We start from the raw sequence: 19643 nt of genomic DNA, 5'->3' as shown, positions 1-19643 counted from the left end.
CAAAAAATGACAAAGAAAAAAAAAACTTTTTGGATCAAAATCAAAATCACTCAACCTAAAATAGCCCGTATGTTTATTATTAATGTCATTGTTAACCAATACCCAATTATAATGTTAAATTGGATTCGTCGAAACAAAAATTTTAATAAATTACAAACGAAAGTGAACCAACGCCTGGTATTTCTGTAGCACGGAATACTACTTGAAATGGAAACCTCGGTATGCAGGGTTTTTATGATAAAGCACATAAAATGTTGTTATAGGACACTCTACAAAAAAAAATCTTCATTGTATAAAAAAATTCATTAGAGTCATACGTGATCTGAAACTGTTGATTCGTTTGTTTGATATTGTCACAACAAAAGGTTAATTTATTATGATTCACGATCACGGTTTACTGCTAATTAAATAAACATTGGTTAAGGAAGATTTGGTTTAGATAAAAAGGGACAATTTTTAAAGGTTACAATACTTTGCCAAATTGCTTAACTGTGCCAAATTGCTAGTAAAAAATATAGGTCGCCGATATTTTTTTAACTTATTTAAGTCTGAAAAAATTATCGGATGAGTAAAGATTGTACATGCAAAGAACACAATTATGGGATTAGAAAGAATACTAAACAAAACGGTTCTAAATAAAATACATGATAGGGTAGGTTTTAGTGCTTTCCGAAAAAAAGTAATCCATGCATTTCTCTTTTTGCTTCATCACAAAATAGGTTTTATTGTAAATAACTTTATGAAATAAATGTTCTCGACGAGTTATCTCCCTGATAAAACAATGGTTTGAAAAAAAATTAATCAATTAAACCTTTTTCATTTTACATTGAACAAGATAGTACCTTAAGATAAACTTGTTACTATTCCATTAAAAAGAAAAGTTCATAAGGAATTTTATTTCTGAATTGCACAGATGACAAGGAGGGACAACATTCTGCATACGACATGCAGATCGATCGGTCGTAGTGATGACAAGTATGAGTGGCCGTTCATGTCAAAATAGCGATGGTTTCATCTAGATGGTTTTTCCATTTAGATTCTTGTTGAAAGCATCTAGATACTTTCAACAAGTATCTAGATGCTTCTTATTAGGATCTTCTAGATGGTTGTAAGATACATCTAGATACTTTATTAATTAGCGAAGTATCTAGATATACTTAACAGTATTTTGATTAGTTTAAATAAGCATCTAGTTACTATGACTAGCTATCTAGATGGAAATAGTTAAACTGAATACAAATACCTTTCAATTTTATTTTAAGTATCTAGAGTTTTCGACCATCTAGATACTTCAACGAAGCATCTAGATACTAACACGAACTATCTAGATACTTGTGCGAAGCATCTAGATACTTGTGCGAAGCATTTAGATACTTGTGCGAAGCATCTAGATGGTTATGCGATGTATCTAGATGGAACCATCGCTATTTTGACATGAACGGCCACTCATAGACAAGCACGTCGTACTAGTCAACTATAAAAGGCCCCCAAATGGCAAATGTAAAACAATTCAAACGAGAAAACTAACGGCATAATTTATGTACAAAAAATGAACTAAAAACAAATATGTAACACATCAACAAACGACAACCACTGAATTACAGGCTCCTGACTTGGGACAGGTTCAAGTCTTGTGTAAAGGACTCTATACAAATGAATGGTATTATAGTCTGATGATTTTCACATCTAAATCTGAAACCAAGTTTATGCAAGTTCAACCAATTTCCATTAGGGGTGTGTTCTAATCAAATTAGCAGCTTCAAATTGTTTTCACAGTACTCTACAACATATACATGTAGCATGGTTGAAATAAAATCTTTAATACTAGTACTCATCATGGGTAAAACACAATGCAGAACAGCATCCGCGTAAAATTTTTTCAATTCGTCTTCAACACATTCTCAAACAAATACCAATTCCTTGTTGAAAACCAAACAAACTTGCAAACCAATGAGTGATCGAAATCTGCTTAGCACCACAAAATATTATGCAGGTGTGGAATTTTAAAATTTATTATCATTGGGATTTCAAACATGAACATTATGGCTTTAATTAGATATAAGAAGATGTGGTATGAGTGCCAATGAGACAACTCTCCATCCAAGTCAAAATTTATAAAAGTAAACCATTATAGGTCACAGTACGGTCTTCAACACGGAGCCTTGGCTCACACCGAACAGTAAGCTATAAAGGGCCCCAAAAAATTACTAGTGTAAAACCATTCAAACGGGAAAACCAACGGTCTAATCTATATAAAAAACGAGAAACGAGAAACACTAATGAACCACATCAACAAACGACAACTACTGAACATCAGATTCCTGACTTAGGACAGGTGCAAACAAATGCAGCGGGTTTAAACGTTTAACAATAAATAAGGATCACAATTACGGAATAGGAAAAAATAGGCAAAGCAGTAAAAGAACTCTTACAAAAACTGTTATAAAAGGCCCGACGTAAAGACTTAAGTATTACAATACTGACATAAAAGTCTATCTTTGAGACTTATGGACCGTTTTGGCTGCTAGGGAGCATAACAGAAACTGAATGGGTTTCGTTCTTATGTTTATAGGTATTTGCAAAGGAATATTTAGTGTCAAAGGCTCCAAGATACATCAGTGTATCTAGCATATACAAAAAGAGAACTCTGTCTTTTTAGTGGATATACTAGAGCCAGATAACTTTTCATAAATGTTGCCAGTTTGATTCACAAAAATTCACAATACATGATAGATCAAATTATGAGGATCAAAATCTTCTACAGATACATGTAATCTTCATTTATTAAACATATAATTCAGGCTGATAAGAAATAACTACCAAGAACAAAAGTCCATGCTTTTAATTATAATACCGGGATAAAAAGAAAAGAATTATTTTTTTTAATAATAAAGAAAAGAGCTGTGTGGACTTTAACGGTGATTTTTGTGGACTTTAGCGGATTTGTTATTGTGGACTTTAACGGTGTTTTTTTGTGGACTTTAGCGGAGGTCATTTTGTGGACTTTAGCGGAAAGTGTGTGGACTTTAGCGGCGTTATGGACTTTAGCGGAAATTTGTTGTGAACATTAGCGGTGTTGTGGACTTTAGATGAATTGTGGACTTTAACGGTGCCACAAAGGATAAATCCACAAAAGTTAAAATAACACAAACATACGGGGATATCATGAGGTCAATAACAATGCTCTCTTCCCGTTTTTTTTTTTTGTTCTTTGGTGTCGTTGAATTATTGTTTCATTGACGAATACCACCCCCTCCTTTTCCTCCTTTATTAGTATATACTAGTAATACATAGAAAGTTAATCTACAATCTATGAAAGTCCCAGGAGAATGACGGACAGCGTAGAAAACAATATGCCTAACCTAGTAAAATATATATAAAAAAAAAAACCATCCCAAAAAAGTTAAATACAAATTCTTTATATCTTAAAACAGAAAATAATAACTCAATTGTTTCGTTTTGAATAACTATTCAAATATTTTACAAGTCCTATTAACAAATTAGCTAGAAATATGGCCGATCGTCCCTAATGATAAACTTTTACTTTTACTTACATTTCCTGAGACTCAGATTAGTATGAATTTGGCTATTTGTTTTAGGTATTTTTGTTATATAGCTCTTCAACTGTTTCGGTACTTATACATCCCTCGGATTTCAAATGTTTGGCATTGAGCGTTCCTGATGAAGGTAAATCCAGAAAAGCGCTTCGGACGCATGAAATTATTAAACGTGTTGTTTTCAATTTTTTAGTAAGAATAAAACCATTTTCAAATCTGAAAGTAGAATAAAAAAAAATATAAACTGATTTATTGATTATCTAGAACAGGTAGCAATAACATAATAAGTTATTGTACGACACCTTTACGTTTACACATTAATCGATTTAAATTGTACAGTGCATATATTTATGAGCATACTACCTGTACTGTGTTAGTCCAGATACTATTCTAATCTAAAAATATATATTTCTGCTTGTAATGTTAAATTTTGTATTCAAGAATTATCTCTGCAAACCTTACTGCCTTCAATATGTATGCTGATGTTTTGCAACAATTCCTGCAACAGAAGTTTGATTTCTGAATAATTATCGTACCGCAGGGTCTAAAGATATGACATTTTTAATTTTATTGTCAAAAAAAGTGAGAAAAAGGTTGATATGTTATATTGAAGCCTTAACTATTCACATGCTGGTAACGTAACGGATGCACGGTGCTAAATTAGTGTATGCATTTGGGTGTTCATTGCACATTTCCAAGACAGCAAAACTCCCTCTTTGCCGATTTTTTAATTAAGGAAATGTGTTACAGGTAAACGCATTGAATACATAATAGAAAAACAAAGGATATGGGGTATCTATCCATGACACAAAATCAGTACATGCACAGAAAAAAAAACGCAAAAAGCAAAGGAACAGCGCTTTTCTTGCTGTTCTTTATCTCAAAGTCACAGTGAGGCCTTATAAGTTCATGTAACCTATTAAAATATTTACAGCTAATAGTCATTCCGTTTGCATTTAGCCCTGCTCGTTACAAAGAGTTGAAATTGGATTTAGAGAAGGGTTCTTGTCTAGTAAGTTCTTAAACTATGTTTAACATCAGCACTCAAATAATGGTTTCTTGTATAACCTGCAATCCGTCCTTACTATTTACTAGCTTCACAAAATTTGTTTGTGTATCTACAGGAAAGAGATGGAAATAAGTTTTGTAGGAATCTTCAACCCTTTATCGCAATTTTTCAACAGTGATATCTGAAAAATATGAATTACCATTTAAAATTCATGGTACACATTGGTCAAGCTTTCAGTATGTTTACATGAAACTGAGGTAATTTAAACGTTATTCTAAAAAATATAGCATAAATACGTTTTCTTACCTAATTCGAGAAATTTTCTTCGTTCGTTTATAAAATCTCTACGTGAATATATTTGTGGGATGTTTTCGTCAAAGACTACGCAAATTTACGTAGCTATGGATAAGACTATATATCTTATCATCGAAACAATTACGCCTTTTTTCTCAACCAAAAGATAAGAAATAAAAAAAAATATAAATAGAGAAAGTCAGAAAATAGAAATGAATCTCAACTCACACAAGAACAGTTGTAAAGTTGTGCTGTGCTTTTTTTAATTTCTTATTTATAATATGAATAAAAAGAGATACGGGTGTGCAAATGAAAACAACCGAAATTAAAACACTTTATAAAGAAATTTACGTGCGCTTTGCAGTGCGAGATGTATAAGTAATTAGTCACGTCTGAGCTTATTAAAGACGTAAACGCCAAGGCACACGTTTGTTAAGCTTTCTGCATTTAAAATTAAATATAAAAGAACTTTCTCATGGGTGTCATTCGGTATATCGAGAAAAATTATCGTGAAAGAATATATAACGGTTTAAGCATTGCGATTCTATCGTGAAAGATCTGGTATCGGATATTGAATGCAATTAAATGTAATTCTACTTCAAAATCTGTATAAAAATCTGCTGTATTTTCAAAAGGTGGATGAAAATGAAGAAATATGTCTGTCAAATGATTAAACTTTGAATAATATTGTGCACTACGTTAAAGAAAGAAATGCAGTACTTTTTACAAAACACAAAATCCTATGAAAATCATTAAGAAAATAATCACGTTTTGTATCTACAAAGGTCACATTCCAAAATATAATGCTATATTTGAAACTTAATCTTTAGTGTGTCAGATAGACCAGTGAAATAAAAGTATGTTATTACTTGAAAGAGTTCATAATATTTTTGAAAAAGTATATTTTTGTTGATGTTTAATCAAAATTTATCGTGAAAGATCAGGAAACGCATTATTTTGATCGTGAAAGACAAGGCGTGACCAGACTGAATGATCAGAAAACAACATTTCTTTAACCAATTGAGGTAATTGGTTGACGCGTGTTATTACTTACTAAGGACGTAATTTAATGCTTTCATTTTAAGATTTTTTTTTGGTGATATATATACATTACACATAAAGACCCATATTTAGACCTGTTTTCATTTAAGAATCAATGTTAACTAGACACCTAAGAATAAGACCCCCAGGAGCGTAAATTGTCGAAAAGTAAATTAATATACATGTATTTGTTTTTTTTTTTTTTTTTCGTAAGGGTTTAACTTATATCAGAGAAGCTATATCATCTAACCTTACTCATTTTAATTTTAGACATATATCTCGAATTTGACTACAGTGGTCATCTCAAGACCAGAGTCTATGACAAACGAGATGATTTCAGTTTTAAAGTTATATTTTTTTTGCTTTCCTTATGTGGATTGGACCAGAGATGCGATTCGGACACATGAGGTTTGTATTGTGTTGTTTTCATTTTGTATACCCTTGTATTTATATATTACTTATTTTGTATTTTATCGGAAAAGTGTATCCGTCATTATGCTTTACTATATCGACTGTATTCTCTACTATAAAAACTTTTTTGTTGGTGTCTTTGTTTGATTTAATTGTAAGTATGTTTGAATGTTTAATTCAGTTGTGTTGTATGTCTGCTATGTATGTTTACACAGTTCTGGCCACGTTAACCAATTATGTCTGTTTGAGTTGCTCACCCAATTTGGCAATATTACGAAACATTAAACAACTGTCATATAAGTGGGCGTTTTAGCTAGCCAGAAAACCAGGTTTGACCCAGTCACCATTTTCTTAGGAATTTGACAGTTGTTTCCTGCGTGTTTTTTAAACAATGTTTTTTTTCTCAATTTTTACAAATTCAACAAGGATCTTCGTTTTATAACTATGACTGTTCATAAAAATTAATGGAAATCAGATAAGGCAATCTTAACTATTCATAAAACTTATGCAGGTCGCACATACGGACTTATATTGTTATAAGGCAACTAATCGGTGTGGTATTATCAAATAATCAAATTCAATGGCATTAAACTATCATAGCCCAATTCGCAAACAAAAGTGAAGCGGGGTAAGTCATGCAAATCCAATCAATGCTATAACAGTTAAAAATATTTATCATCATGTCCTTAACAAATGCTTTGATCGTTTTCGTAGATTTTTACAATAACGAATAAGCGGCAACAGATCTTTCACGATCCTTTTCACGATCACCAAAAAGGCGTACCCGATCTTTCACGATCCGAATTATCAATTTTTGCAAAGTTTCTGATTAAACTTAAACTAAATGACTTTTAGAACCATTTTAAACAGTAATTTGGAACAAAATTTTTAAGAGAAAAGTAGTTTATGCATTCAAAATATGAAAAAAAATCATGTTTGTTTACATTTTTTTTCTTTGAAATTTCGAGGAGCAATCTGTCTTTTATAGTTATGTAAAAACGGTGTACTTTTAAAACTTGATTTTTCTCGGATACTGATCATAATGTTGAACCATTTTGACAGACAGTTTTATTTTTCCAATATTTGTCATTATTATTCTTTAAATTAGATATTTTCCTATACCAGATCTTTCACGATCCAATCGCAATACTTGACCACCGTTACTTATTCTTTTACGATAATTTTCTCGATATACCGAATGACAGCCGTGTTTCTGAACGGATCATCGTGACACATTCTTAGGTTTCAATAAAGAATAATATTCAGGATTTAAATAAACTGTCTTAATTTTTTTGCCTCTCCAATCGGCGTGCAGCACATAGTATAAAGAGCTAAGATAACATTGTCGGCTCTGAGTCCGAGATATATCTGTATGACTCGTCTTCCTACAAACTGAACTTGTGAACAATGCAGGGTAAATATTCATCTCACAGTAACGTGTTCTCGTTCCAAATATGCATATAATATTTGTCACTGGACATTCAACAGCCATTTATCCACCCAATCAGTTTTCAAATGCTTATCATTAACATAACAATTTTATTGGAATACATAAAACATTTTAAAAAATATAATAACTTCGAAGCAGGAGATAGGACACGAGCCAATTAGAACAACGACAGAAGACTGAATATAATGAATGTGACATAATGATTTGTCCCCCCTTGCACTGAGCGCAAAAATTGCCATATTCTATTTATTTTAGGACAGTAAGTTTCAGAGCCTGGAGATACAACAATAGTATGGCAAGCGACACACGACGGGACAAGTACTGGAGGACTGATTATGGGAAAATATTGGGCAATATGATTCCAACAGGAAAATAAATGATGTCAAAATTTTCTTGTAAAACTATCTTAACATTGAATAGTAATCAATTTATTTAATTAATGTACAGATGATTTTTGTGAAATAAATCATTAGAAAAGCAAAAAGCTTCAATCAGATGTAAGATTTATTCAGTTTATGCTTGATTGTAAGTTGAGGATTCTCTCCTTGGAAGACCTTTACAGAATGTAAGTAATCAGAAAGGCCTTCACATAAGATATATATGTATATACAAAGTCTTATTTTGTATTTTGCAAAAATAAAAGACTATGGAAAATATATGATTGAAATGACTGAATTTCTTCGAGATTTATTTCTATTTTCACGAATATGATAGTTCGAAGCCGTTTTCTTGATCTTTTATAATTATATAAAATAACTGGTGACTATCTGCTACATGTATCTGATTTATATTCTGTAAACTATCATTTATTCATAAAGATGCACGTCACACAGTTCATATTACCACAGGCATAGAACTAACGAGCGCAAGGAGATCGACAAATGACAAGACATATGATATATTATTTGACAATAGTTGACTGAATAGTTTGACATATTTACGTGAGAGAGAAAAAAACATCTATAAAGCAGTATAATACGTGCACAGCATATCAGTTTGGTTGCTTTGAAACATGAATAGAATTGTAAAGTTCATGACTGAATGTCTTGAAATTTTTGTTTTTTTGTTTTTTGGTTTTTTTTTTAATTATGGGGAAACTAAGTATTCTGTATACCTAAATGTCACTCGACTATATTTTATTATATAACTATTAAGGTTATAATATTGGCACGTTAACCAATTTTGTCTGTTTGGGTTGCTCAGCAAATTTTGTCAATAAAGAAATGTCATATAAGTGAGAGGTTTAGCAAGCAATAAACCAGGTTTAACCAATCATTCTCTTCGGGGAAATCCTGTACCAAGTCAGGAATGTGACAGTCGTTTAACATTCGTTCCGTTCAGGTTTTATGCACTTCCCCCTTTTTGAATTTACCTTAGATTTCGGCATTTTTGTTAATACTTATACATGTTATATACATGAAGAATGATAACTTTCTTCAGGTTCTACAGAAATTATTATACTAGTAGTTCATATTTTATAAATTCCAATAATTACTCTAAAGTAAACCACAAATTCTTAAATTTACACATTTTTTTAATGTGCAATGATGAAAGAAAAGTGGATATAATTATATCCATCATGCAGTTACCAAAGAAATAAAAAATGAAAAGACATTATAACCGCAGTATGTTCAGGGCTTTAGTAAATTTGGGTCAATCGAATAAATCATGTTTGAACAGAACACACCGATTTTTTTTATAAACAGTCCGCAAGATGTTATGTAACTATTCAAAGACACAGTTTTCTTATTTCGACCAGCATATGATATAACTCTTCTGTGCGGTGTGCATGCCTAGAGAAGCCGCACATACTAAATTTACAGTCTTTGGTTTGATCCAACTGTGTCTCGTATAAACGACTTCCAGCAACTATTATAGACTACTATGGAGATTCACGATTTAGATGCATAGGGTTCATATTGATCAATTTTAAGTTTACTGTGCAGTGTTGTATCTCTTTTCATCTTTTCTTTCTGGCCATGTGATATTGTTTTTTTTTTACCTTTGGTTGTCCCCTTGGTATATTCTTTAAACAATGATACGACACAACGTGAATGCGTCTCTAAGACATAGAGAATATGTTTGCAGTTTGGCAAGAACAGCCTCAGCGTTTCATATGATTCTTAAACAAAGATACAATGTGTATGGACTCCATGTTAATAAGAAGACTTACAATAGGAAGTCAAACACACATTATTTCTTATTAATCGTGCAATGTTTGAAACTTCTTTATTATGTGTCGACTTCATCATCTAATCAAAGTTTAATTGGAAACAACTCAGTATTCTATATGAATGACAAAGTCAGGCTCGGACATTCTGTTGTTTACATTTTCATTTGAAACTCGACATTTCGCATTTCCGATATAAAAATAAGGAGATGTAGTATGATTGCCAATGAGACAACTCTTCACCAGAAGTAAATGTACACATGTTAGCAATCATATAGTTAATTGTAAAGTGTAATGCGATACAATTATGTATGTAGCCTTTGACGATAAAAACATAGACAATTTGCTTGTTACAACATCTTCACTAAAGAAATCGATCCTCGATTTTATTTTACTATTTTGATGTAATATATTTACTAGAACTGTATACAATCAATTAAATTATTGTAGTTTAAACAGGTCTTTTTTAATTGCTGGAAAACAATTTTCCAGTTCAGTAACAACAAATATTAAAGCACAATTATCTGTAAGCGAATTTTAATTAAGAAATGCGATTTATTTGCATGCATTTTCATTTACAAGAAAACCAATTTACTGTAACAGTTATGTCTTATGGTAAAATATTATTAACAGACACAGAGAGTTTTTTTTTATATTATAATCAAAGTACTGAAGTACTGAACATCGGATGACCGCAAGTTCTTGTGGATGGTCACAGCACTTGTCTCAAAAGTAGATCACATCTCTATACCTGAAAGTGAGGTTAATGTACAGAGATATATTTTTTTCTGAGACAAGTTCGTGCGTGGATGATGAATAAATGACAGGGAATTCAACCTCACCGTAATAACTATAATATTGTGGTAATATTATATTGATATTTGTATATAACAGTTACATGTATATATAATTTTCATCCATTTGTGTATCATTCTATTCTACTATTCAAATAATAGTGCAGTGCAAGTGCATGGTGGACACTCTTCTGTAATAATTCGATTTTTCTAATAGATTGGATTTGAGCAGGCATTCATATTTTCCCGCAAAACGTTCTTGAGATATTCTTCCGCATGCGTTAACACAATTTTTCTGTACGTGTGCATAGATATTAATGATTTTTTACTTATATATATATTTCTAACGATAAAACATTTTCATATTATTAATTTATGTTCTAAAAACAATTTTTTTATGAGTATTCATTGAAGAAATGAATTTATAACAAGCGATAAGGAATGTTATTTTGCACTCGATAAGTCCGCGTATGTATTGATCGTTTACCAGTCAAACACGAAAGCTACGTAAGTAGAAATCTCTGTGGCAACAATACATCGGAATGCCCTCACGGACATCTTGATGTAAAAAGGAAATATAAGGGGTGTTAACTCGTGATTCTTCAAATGTATGGTGAATTTTACTATAGATTTACACCATTTGCATTTGTTATTTAGAAAGAAAACATGCTCGGTGACCTTGAATTATATTTTTAATTCCTGAAAGTATTGAGAATATATATTCAACAAACTTTATTTTAAAACTATATCGTCCAGTTTTCTCTTATTCCAATCTCTCTTTTATGATCTTTATGTAAAAAGAGAATTTTCCACAGTGACTATTATTATATTAATCTTTAAAACAAGCTTGGTGACATGGATTTTTTAATCAAACTTTTATAAAAATTTGTGATCAAATTCACTTTTTGGCAAACTTTTAAATAATTTTTACTTTTTTGTTTATTAACTACAATAACTGTTCAGTAAATTTGGATATATTATCATGATTTGGAAGGCTTTGGGTGGTTTATTGCACACAACATTCCTGCTTCTTTCCAACATAAGTGTCTGTCTCTTTCCTGTGTCAGTAAAAACCTGTCTTTCATTCTACAAATTCTACCGTTTTTTTTAAGGTATTCTCTTCGGCAATATTCATGAAATATTTTCAACTTCAATGTACATATTGAGCTTACAAAAGTCAGCTATCTTATCTTAATATTTACTGCATTTTAAAAGATATAACAAGGCATGTATACAACAATAGGGGTAACATGTACTTCAAGAACACAATGTTAAACCGTTCTCAAATAACATTACGCGATTATCCAGTGGGACATTGTATGTTTACGCTGTTTACATCAGTATCCTGACAACCTTTGCTAGGATGATTAATGAAACACGGAAATATTTAGGTTTATATTTCCTAACTGATTTACACACATGTTTCTGACACTGAAATTTAAATTGTTTTAAGCTTTCTAACCTACGCATTTCTCAAAATGAACATCTCTTTTCAATAATATAGCTGGATTTATCCTTTGAATAGAATAACCATAATGAAATTTGTGTCATGTTTTACGCTGATATTTGCATCTTGGACATTAGTCTTTTGCTATAAACCGAAAAGCACAGGTAAGAACTATTTCATAATATTGTGTTGATACAAGTGCTACACTTTTGTACACAAGGCGACCGTTCGTCTACACAAGAACTAGTGTTAAACAACGCAAACAAATGGACAAAATTAAAATAAGATACACTTGAGCATCAGGACTCAAAAAAATTAAAAAGGATACCATGTATGGCCTGTGGAAACTCCATTTTATTTTATAATGTTAAAAACGCTAAAACAAACTCCAAACTAAAACCTTTAGATTAATATTATCCCGACCCCCACAGAAAACAGTTGAGTGATCCCAGGTGATCTAAAAGGATAACCATTTCCTGCTTCACTGAGTAGTTCAAATGTTAAATGCAATGCTTGAACAAACATTCAAATAAAGTAAACAAGCAAGAAAATCAATTAAACTGTTGGTCTACATGCAATAGGAAAATAATTGTTACTATTTTTCATTGTTGATAACTTTCAATGAAATTAAATTTAACAAGCAAACCGATATTGGCAGTTTTTTTTTTTTATCAAAATTGACTTAACGAGTTACGTTTTTACGAGGCTAATTGCCTTTACCACTTGTCCCAAATGCATTTTTAACTTGTACACATTAAGTCACCAAAAAAGGCAATGGTTAAGTATCTGAATCGTTATCAAAAATTGTAAAGTGTAATAAACAAATCGAATGTTTGCCGCAACATTGTTCAAATCAAAAGTTTTTTTTCAAATCTCTTCGTGATTATAAGCACTATTTTGACAACGGATATCATATTCTATGTATTTGAAGCGACATCAGCTTCCAAATTAATGTCAACCGAATCTACTCCAACTTTCATGATTGATAACCTCAGTGTATATAAAGTGCTAATCCAGATAGTTCATTTTACAGTGTCATATGCCAGTATTACTATTGTAGAATAAAGGATGATGAGAAAACTGTGTTTGGTTACGTTTTGAAAATACAAAATAATTAATATGAATGTATTTTTAACACAATTTCATTAAAGTATAACTTTATAATGTACACGTACAATAACATGATTTAAGTCAAAAACTGTGTTATTAAAACAACAGAATTTAGAATAAAGTTATTGAAAGAGATCTATTTTTAGCTCACCTGGCCCAAAGGGCCAAGTGAGCTTTTCTCATCACTTGGCGTCCGTCGTCCGTCGTCGTCGTCCGTCGTCGTCGTCCGTCGTCGTCCGTCGTCGTTAACTTTTACAAAAATCTTCTCCTCTGAAACTACTAGGCCAAATTAAACCAAACTTGGCCACAATCATCATTGGGGTATCTAGTTTAAAAAATGTGTCCAGTGACCCGGCCAACCAACCAAGATGGCCGCGATGGCTAAAAATAGAACATAGGGGTAAAATGTAGATTTTGGCTTATATCTCTGAAACCAAAGCATTTAGAGCAAATCTGACATGGTGTAAAATTGTTTATCAGGTCAAGATCTATCTGCCCTGAAATTTTCAGATGAATCGGACAACCCGTTGTTGGGTTGCTGCCCCTGAATTGGTAATTTTAAGGAAATTTTGCCGTTTTTGGTTATTATGTTGAATTTTATTATAGATAGAGATAAACTGTAAACAGCAATAATGTTCAGCAAAGTAAGATCTACAAATAAGTCTACTGGAACCAAAATGGTCAGTTGACTCCTTAAGGAGTTATTGCCCTTTATAGTCAATTTTTAACCATTTTTCGTAAGTTTTTGTAATCTTTTACAAAAATCTTCTCCTCTGAAACTACTAAGACAAATTTAACCAAACTTGTCCACAATCATCATTAGGGTATCTAGTTTAAAAAATGTGTCCGATGACCCCGCCTGCGAACCAAGATGGCCGTCATGGCTAAAAAATAGTACATAGGGTAAAATGCAGTTTTTGGCTCATATCTCTGAAACCAAAGCATTTAGAGCAAATCTGATGTGAAAAAAAATTTTCATTAGTTCAAGATCTATCTGCCCTGAAATTTTCAGACCAATCAGGCAACCCATTGTTGGGTTGCTGCCCCTGAATTGGTAATTTTAAGGAAATTTTGCCGTTTTTGGTTATTATCTTGAATATTATTATAGATAGAGATAAATTGTAAACAGCAATAATGTTCAGCAAAGTAAGATCTACAAATAAGTCAACTTGACCAAAATGGTCAGTTGACCCCTTAAGGAGTTATTGCCCTTTATAGTCAATTTTTAACCATTTTTCGTAAATTTTTGTAATTTTTTACAAAAATCTTCTCCTCTGAAACTACTAAGACACATTTAACCAAACTTGTCCACAATCATCATTAGGGTATATAGTTTAAAAAATGTGTCCGATGACCCCGCCCGCGAACCAAGATGGCCGACATGGGTAAAAAATAGTACATAGGGTAAAATGCAGTTTTTGGCTCATATCTCTAAAACCAAAGCATTTAGAGCAAATCTGATGAGGATAAAATTGTTCATTAGGTCAAGATCTATCTGCCCTGAAATTTTCAGACCAATCAGGCAACACGTTGTTGGGTTGCTGCCCCTGAATTGGTAATTTTAAGAAAATTTTGCAGCTTTTGGTTATTATCTTGAATATTATTATAGATAGAGATAAACTGTAAACAGCAATAATGTACAGCAAAGTTAGATCTACAAATAAGTCAACATGACCAAAATTGTCAATTGACCCTTTCAGGAGTTATTGCCCTTTATAGTAATTTTTTTACAATTTTCATAAATTTTGTAAATTTTTGTAAATTTTTACAAAATATTTTCCACTGTAACTACTGGGCCAAGTTCATTATAGATAAAGATAATAGTAAGGAGCAAGAATGTTCAGTAAAGTAAGATCTACAAACACATCACCATCACCAAAACACAATTTTGTCATGAATCCATTTGTGTCCTTTGTTTAATATGCACATAGACCAAGGTGAGCGACACAGGCTCTTAAGAGCCTCTAGTTACATTTGGTGCCATGCGTTATCACTGTAAGTGCGATCATTTCTGATGTGGGATTATTTTTAGGTGCGATGGATTTTCATTTTGGTTTTATGTGATAATTGGACATTCATTTGATGACTTAAATATTGATGATATTTATAATTCAAAAATCCAAACTTATCGTACATGCTTACTTGAATATACACAGGGTATAACAACCGTACAGTTGATTCCGGACGTTGTGCGTTTTTTTGTTTGTTTGTTTTTTGTTTTTTTTTTGCGACAAACAACAAGCTGAGAGAAACCGATAAATGATATTAAAAAAATTCTGAGTTAAGTACACAGTTTGCATACAAAAATATATTATACACGTTGTATACATGTTAAGTCATCAATATTTATTACAGAATTCCAATTTTAACTCGAATTGTACTTACTAAATGATAAACGAACGTATTTTTACAAACCTTGGTCGCAAAAACTCACTTAAAAATGCTTCAAAAATGCAAACAACTTATCAATTTGAATAACAACTGATATATGTACAGGTTTGTGAGCATATCTTTCTCCAGAATATATCCCACATACCTAGTTTGTTGTAACTACTATGATTTTCTAAAATAGTAATCAGTTTATAAAATTGTTTACACTGTACCGTTTGTTGCGCGTTTTTGTAACAGTACTGTATCCTTCGTTGCTAAAAAATATCGAGCAGAACATATGCTGTCGCCTCTGTAATACCAATCTTTTATTTTTACGACTTAAATATTTTACATTTCTAACATTTCACATTGAAAATTAAAACACATGAAGTGTGTGTATGTTTAATGTAAGACCAAGAGGACCCCATTCATCGGGAGCACCTGCATGATTGCAATTTAGTTTCTGAGAGATTTCGAGAAAATATATAGTATGTTGATCTTGAGGTCGAGGTCAAACGATTGACATGATGATATGCGACACATCTTTCTGAGTTTGCAATTCGTGTGTCAGGGATTCGAAAATATTCGTGTGTCGAAAATCAATGTTTGCAACGTATTTCTATGGCGAATTTTCCTTAAAAAGTTTTAGTACTTGATTAAATAAATAAAGGCAACATTAGTATACCGCTGTTCAATAGTCATAAATCGATTTAACTGACACAAATCCGGGTCACAAACCAAAACCGAGGAAAGCACATCAACTATTAGAGGAAAACAACGGAACAACATAAACACAGAACTGCTACAAAAACAAACGCCAACATACATAGAAACGGACTATTTGATAACAACTGCCATATTCCCGACTTGGTACAGGACATTTTAAGAAAAAATGGTGGGCGAACCTGGTTTTATGGCTAGCCAAACCTTCCGCTTATATGGCAATGTTACAAATACCGCTAAAATAGCAACATTACGTGACAGGAATACATTGCAACTGAACGCAAGAACACTCAGGACAGAGACATGCATATATAAATAATAAATAATATAATAGTACATTACAACATGTTAACCACAGAATAACAACGGACACCTCCCATTTACATCACAATAGAATTATGAACTGTGCGTCACACGAATGTATCAATATAAATAAGCTTTGAAAAGTTGTCAAGCAGTATTGTTATGTTATATACATATTTTTACCATACTGATCAGCTTTGGATTGTCAAAATGCACTGAAAACAGTACAAGAATTTGAGATGAACGGTACTAAACAAAAACACTATAAAGACAATTAAACATGACGAAATTCGGAGTTTGGTCTATAAACATGTATAAATGAAATATAACAACGGGTTTCTCATTAGCTGTGACTATTTTAAATAGAAGTGTGTATGAATTACTTGTAAACATTGCGAAACAAAGATTCTGTGTAACACAAACCTGAGTAAATTATAAATAAAAGCAGGGTATGTTTATTCGAAAACTTAATGTGCTGTGCGTTTAATGATTTTTGTTGTTGTTCAAATTAATAATGGATGTTCATGTATTATAAACAATAAACAATGCTGTCAGGAAGCAGTAAACTTTGTTTTCCTTAACATGTTATACTAACTGCCTGTGAAGAAAAAAACATTTGGACTTTCTATCTACCAACTTCGCATGGTGGATATAGCAGTGATATAGAACCATTAAAAGTTGTAACAATAAACTGTTCCCAATTTGTCATTGTAATATCAAAATTGTGTATTTTTTCATATTCACGATATACGCACTGATGAAGTTGCATCGATACGTGATGTATATCACCTAAGATTTAAACAAAGATTGAAATTGTAACCAGTCACCCAAGCGTAAAGTGTAGGTCGTTTAGTGAACTCTCTTTATTATCCAAGATGCATTGATTAATGACGTTTCATTTGTACGTAATATATAAGTATACAGAATTCATTTTTTTGTAATTCGTTCGTCTTTCACCCACAAAGTCCTTCTGTCGTAATTTAGTTTGTGAGAGAGTCGACTGAATTAACACTCTATTTGGTGAAAATGAATAAGATTTCTACTGTGAAAATGCACCGCATATACAGTAGAAATGAATCGCCCCTACAGTGAAAATGAAAGTAGTGTATCATTATTCGACAGTGAACATGAATTGCATAACGAAAGCAACACAGTGGAATTTAACTCCACATCAACAACCTGTACAACAAAACCTGTTTAAAGTTATACAACATTAATGATTATGTTAAAAGGTATATTTTTCTGAAAATAAAACTTTACAGCTGATTTTAAATCTCCTGCACGCTCTGTTCTTGGAATATTCTCAATATTTACCTATTTGTGTATCGATTTCACATTTGTATAGCTGTAGGAGCGATATATACCCGAATGCATCTCTTACGTGTATCATGAGTTAGTTAAAACACTCCATTTGATATATTATTTATAATTTAATCCAAAATCATCAAGTTTTCGTCTGTTTATTTATCATTCTACATTAAAAATGTATGGCATATACTGTGAAAATGGTATTTCAAGATCCGCACTTTATATATACTGTAAGCTACTAACTAGTAAATGAATAACAACAACTCCATAGGAAACATAGTTATAATAGTAGTTGGATGTATACTCCACCGAATCTTACGCCTGTAAAAAACACAAAAGATTTCATGTAAAGGAAAACTTTCAAATTAAACCTTATGTATATTCAACATGAATAAAATAATATTATTCTTTTAGGAATAAACAGACAATTGAATCATATCAAACTCGAGAAGGATCTTGTGGATTGGCAACGTAAACACATTGCCACTATTATTCCAATTCTGACCGATATCGCATGTGAGGCATGTAGCAAAATATCCGACAAAAATGACCGTGAAAAGTGCAGTAAGAAATTTTGTCTGTCAAGCGGAACCCATGCTATACGACCGTCAACTGGTGTCTCGATAATCAAGAAAAAGCTTCACAATGAAATTTTTGGTAATAAAGGACTTCCCGTGGACCCAACACATGGCGTTATTGCCGAATTAACAGACATGTTATGTTCGTTGTGTAGCAAGATAAAGGACCCAGTGAAAAAGAAGGAGTGCATCACGAAATTTTGTTTACAGAGAAAGATTTCTCTTGTTCAGGCACCAAAGAGGATTGAAAAAGCACCAAGACATCAGTTATCTCATAAACGTCATAACATAAGATTTAGTGTTATATCCAAGAATTTAAGATATTAATTCAAATTCAAAAACTGTTAAACTTCTAAGAATAGTTTGAAATAAAAGAAAGATCGGTAGGGACATTCTGTGGTTCAAATTTCTGGCTTCAAAATTGAAACTGGAAATGTCAACTTTAAACTAAATATTGACAATTTGGAAGTTAGAAATATTAAATTTGAGGTGAGATATGTCAGGCTTTAGGTACGAAATTAAAATGAAAGAATGTCCTACCTGACTTTCGTAGTTATAACAATTGTAAGAATACTGTTGATTCTTTGCACCTTTACATTTCTGAACAATGATGAGAGAATGAAAGAGAGTGGATAATTTTTTGTTCAAAAAGAATTTTTACAATTATATTCCTTCACGAATACCGGTTTGATACGAAAGACTGGTTCGGATTTTTCATATCCAATTGCCTTATTTACAATCCAGATTGACATTTCTCACTTCCAAGTTCACATTTTTCACTTCCAACTTGACATTTTTCACTTCCAAATTTACATTTCTCACTTCCAAATTGTCATTTCTCACTTCCAAGTTCACATTTTCACTTCCAATTTGACATTTTTTACTTCCAAATTGACATTTCTAACTTCCAAGTTGACATGTGTCACTTCCAAATTAACATTTGTCACTTCCAACTTGACATTTCACTTCCAGCTTGACATTTCTAACTTTCGACTTCACATTTGTCACTTCCAAATTAACATCTGTCACTTCCAAATTGACATTTGTCTCTTCCAACTTGACATTTGTCACTTCCAAC

This window comes from Mytilus californianus, unplaced genomic scaffold, assembly GCF_021869535.1.
Source record: "Mytilus californianus isolate M0D057914Y unplaced genomic scaffold, xbMytCali1.0.p SCAF_33, whole genome shotgun sequence".
Lineage (NCBI taxonomy): Eukaryota > Metazoa > Mollusca > Bivalvia > Mytilida > Mytilidae > Mytilus > Mytilus californianus.
This window is presented reverse-complemented; position numbering follows the sequence as displayed.